At 41.2% G+C, this 4,749-nt stretch overlaps 1 long non-coding RNA gene across 1 annotated transcript; it reads left to right on the top strand.

Annotated features, from left to right (window-relative positions):
* The first annotated feature begins 264 nt into the window (after positions 1-264).
* Positions 265-898, top strand: LOC142397411 (uncharacterized). Its single transcript, XR_012772701.1, has 3 exons — positions 265-417; positions 506-594; positions 689-898. It is a non-coding gene; the product is annotated as an uncharacterized LOC142397411 (long non-coding RNA).
* The last annotated feature ends 3,851 nt before the right edge of the window (positions 899-4,749 follow it).

Here is a 4,749-nt window from a genome sequence, read left to right as displayed (position 1 = left end):
AGAGCGCAAGAGAAGGCGGATACAGAATCCGAAAACCGCGGTAAGAGTAGGTTATTGACTGTGGCTTTAGGCTAAACTCAACTTAATTGTGTCCATCACGTGAAAACCAGTGTGAGTTGCTTTATTTAAAAAAAATGAATTTCGTGTTTTCAATTTATAGGAAGCAGTTCGCCGCCTGCATAACTCACCGTGGCATTATAATCCAGGTCAAGGGTAAGAATAAGTGAATGTTCTCCCAATATCTAGTTGAGTTGGACCCGATGTTACGTTACGTCAATGCAGTTTTTTTTTATTAACCATAGGCCTATTGTTTTTACAGGCTACTGTCACCTCACAATATGGATGTAACGAGTCGCTTGAAGGAGGCGGTGGCAAACAGTCCGAACTTCAGAGAGGCAGACGGGGACACTATCGAGGGTGAGCGGCGCTGACTTTTACCCCGGCTGGCACTGATACTTTTAAGCACTGGTCATTTTATTCATTCCTCTTGTTTGTTTGTTTTCAGCTGCGTGACGGACCTGTGTGCTGTGCTACAGGCGCGTCTTGAAGCCAACCCGAAATACTCACAGTCTCACCACAGAAGAGTGAAAGAGAGTAAGAACATATACGCTGTCAATATGACTTTTGTTACTTTATAAACAAGTTGTCAATATGCTGTGCATGGATTATTTATTGGTTATTCCAACAGCTCCCAGAAGCCAGCTTCTGATCCAGGATGAGGACGTCTGACAACTCCGCAGACTCTGCAGGGACCGGAGGAATGCGAAGAATGCGGATTCCAAACGGCGGCGTTTAGGCTTATTGTGTATATCGTAGGCTACAGCAGTGTGTGTATATAGTTTTCAATTCTTTATTATCAACATGGTTCTTATTACAATGTAAGCTATGTACATTGTGTGGTGTGGCAATAAAAGCGCTTTAAAAAAAAAAAAAGTTTCCTTTTTCATTCTCAATAGAATCACGTCATTCATGCCTGCATTCATAGCCTATCATAGTGCAGCTTATAAGAATGACGTGAATATATGAAGTACACAAACATCCCAGGAATATTAGTAATCATAATCACAATTATTAATCATAATTGCTGAATGATATGCCCATATAAAGTATGCATATATTAACCTTATTGGCCAATGGGCGGACAACTTTGCAGGAGCTTTTTCATGTAATCACGTGCCTTTTTTGTCCAATACCAGCGAGGCCAGTGAGAGGTCCAGGCACTCTCACAGCGGGGTGCTAATCGCTGGGCCATTAGCACCCCGCTGTGAGAGCCCGCCGCGAGTCGGGTTCGTTTCCGACGATTTTCTCGCTCAACAAACTTAAAGTTTGTCTGCCTGCAAGCGCCCAGGTGCGTCCGAAAATTAGGCAAATTCGCGGAAGTTCACTGCCGTCCACAGTGACACAAATCCCTCTTTTCGTGCAGTGTTTAGATCAATTTACGGGATGTTTGGAGTACATACGTTGAGTTGACATCAAAATCATGTCATTCGGATGTGTTTTGAGAATTTCGATTTGACCGTTTTTAGCCAAAAGAGGGGCATATCATGTCACCGCTACAAAACACTATTTTTATACCTCTTATACAGCTCCAAACAACATAACACTTACGTGGTAGTGAGTAGAGGGTCCCTAAAGATGGCGGGGTGGGCTGGTGGCTTGGCAGGAGCCGCAGTCGCGCCGACCAAATCCTCAGCCTTGCTTTTATCTGCACTCTACAAACCAGCAAAGAGAAGCCATGGTCTCATCCGTGTCACCAAGGCCATACAGAGGCAGATGCCCGAGAACTTTACAGAGAGATCTGTACTTTTAATCTACTCTGTATTGCTATTGTTCTTTTCGGTCCGCTGCTGCGGGATCAATCAGCTGATTAGCTCACGAGAAACCGCCTTACCGATACAACTTGCTACACTAAATGAACGGAGCCAATTCACCACCTACTCTACTATCTTACGAGATGGTCGAGCAACTGCACCATCGGAACGAACAAACACAGCACGAGATAAAGCTTCACGAACATACAGAAAGCTACTCGCCTACCTGTTTTTCACCACTTCTCCTTGCCGGCGATGTGCAGCTGAACCCGGGGCCCGTCATCATGCATGATTTCCAGCCTCTAGCCGGGATACTCTCGGACCAAGGTAACTCCAATCAACCGGGATATTCATCCCGAAACCCGGCAGTCCAAAAACACTTTAACATTGGCCTCTTCCAAACTGTCCAACATTCCAAAATCATCTGGGATCCACACGCAAAACCGAAAGGTCTTCTTGGGGGACATTTGAACATTCGTAGCGTTAAACGAAAAACTGAACAACTTGAAACACTTCTCACCGGCTCAAATCTGGACTACCTGTGTTTATCTGAAACATGGCTGACCACATCGTCGCCTGTAGCGTCTTTCACAATGCCTGGCTACAATGTTTTTAGAAAAGACAGAAATAAAGGAAGGGGCGGTGGACTGCTCATGTACGTGAAAGATGACATTAAATGTAAACAGATTGACCTGGCATCAGCAAATGACATGGAATGTATTGCCGTAACTATCACCTTGTCTCAGCAAATGTCATTTAATGTTATTGGTGTATATAGACCTCCCTCATCTGACATTACCTTTTATGAACGTTTCAAAAACCTGCTTAAAGAATTAGATACTAAAAAAGAATGTATAGTTCTAGGTGATTTTAATCTAAACTGGGCAGAAAAAACCATAAGAAAGAAACTTAAAGCACTTACAAATCAATTCGAAATGACTCAATTAATAGATGGACCAACTAGAATCACAAATTCCTCAAAAACACAAATTGATCTAATTTTTAGTAATAAGCCTGAGAGAATCATCAAATCTTTTAATCTCCTCACTGGTTTGTCAGATCACAATATGACTCTTATTTCAAGGAAATTAACAAACAAACGATTTACTTATCGCCAAGACATCAAAAACTGAAAATACAGGGAATTGTTACAAATGATTTGAATGAAATTGCCCCCACATTTAATAAATATTTTATTGACTCAGTACAGAATTTGTCACACGCCTTTGGTGCAAGATCTAAACAAATCTCAGCACCGAAACACACCAAACCGGTTTTTAACATAACCGAAGTTCCTCAAGGAAAGGTTTTAAAAATCCTAAGCACTTTAAAGTCTTCTAAGGCAAAAGATGTGTTTGAGTGGGACTCAACTTTTATTAAAAGTAATAATCACTCCCTCAGCACTCCAATTGCACGTTTGGTTAATATGTCATTTAAACAGTCAACCTTCCCAAATGCATGGAAGTCTGCAGTTGTAGTTCCAATTTTTAAAACAGGTGAACCAACTGAGGTGAAAAATTATAGACCCATCAGTATCTTGCCCGTTGTATCTAAGATCGCTGAAAAAGTGGTAGCTGAACAACTAACCGCCTTTTTAAACTCAGGACAAGACTCACTTCATCCTATGCAATTTGGGTTCAGGAAAAATCATTCAACTGAAATGGCAACCTGCTATCTCATTGAAAAAATCAAAACAAATATTGACAGTGGGAGAGCTGTAGGTGCTGTATTTTTGGACCTGAGCAAAGCATTTGATACTGTTAATCATAGTGTTCTGCTCTCAAAAATGTCCAATTTTAATTTGTTTGTGGAAACAATGAAATGGATGGAGTCCTACCTCACTGGAAGAAAACAATGCACCAGAGTTGGGGATAGTACCTCATCTTTTATTGGCTGCTCTGTTGGGGTCCCGCAGGGCTCAATTTTAGGACCTCTTTTATTTAGCTTATATGTAAATGATCTGCCACTTGTATGTCCAGAAGTTGACACCCAAATGTACGCAGATGACACGGTCATCCTCGCACATGGAAAGAACAGATGTGAGGTGGCAGCCAAATTAACAGAAGCATTGGCTGAAATTTCTGATTGGCTCTCAGAGTCCTGCCTGACACTCAACATCAGCAAAACAGCATGTATGTACTTTTATAATAGAAAAAACGGAAATCAGCCTGATATCATTGTTAATGGAGAAAGGATCCAGACTGTTTCAAATTTTAAATATTTAGGAATAACTGTTGACTCACAGCTCTCCTTTAAGAAACATGTGAAGCAGGTGTGTAATACAGTCAAATTCAATTTAAGGAATTTTAGGTACATTAGGAACGAGCTCCCTCTGGATGCAGCAAAACTTTACATGCACTCCATGATCTTTTCACACATCTCTTACTGTTTTACAAGCTGGTCACAAACTGGGAAAACAACAATTGCTCCACTGCAAACACTTTACAAACAAACACTCAAAGTACTGGATAAAAAGCCATTCAAATATCACCACTGTAAAATCATTCAAAGGCATAATCTCATGACCTTTGACAGCTTTTTGTTTCTTGCTGATGTATGTTTAGTTTACAAAATAATTAACAATTTGGCCGCTCCTCCGTTGAATGAGTTTGTGTCACTGCACTCAGACAATGGAAGGAGAACTAGAACGTCCAACAGAGGGGACTGTGTAGTACAGCACAGATCCACTGAGTTTGGCACATCCGTATTTTCAGTTAGAGCCACAAAGTCTTGGAACTCAGTACCGAGCCAGATAAGACAGTGGAACACCTTTGCTGTTTTTAAATGTAAGATGAAGTCATGGCTGAAATCAACCCAAGCATGTACCCATCATGCATAGACTGTTGTCTTAATGTTGTGATGTCCTGTTGTTATGGTGTCCTAATGTTGTTGTTGTTGCTGTTGTTGTTGTTGTTGTCGTCGTTGTTGTTGTTGTGTC

This window comes from Odontesthes bonariensis, chromosome 13 (assembly GCF_027942865.1).
Source record: "Odontesthes bonariensis isolate fOdoBon6 chromosome 13, fOdoBon6.hap1, whole genome shotgun sequence".
Lineage (NCBI taxonomy): Eukaryota > Metazoa > Chordata > Actinopteri > Atheriniformes > Atherinopsidae > Odontesthes > Odontesthes bonariensis.
The sequence above is the reverse complement of the archived record's forward strand: the minus strand, read 5'-3'. Positions and strand labels throughout refer to the sequence as shown.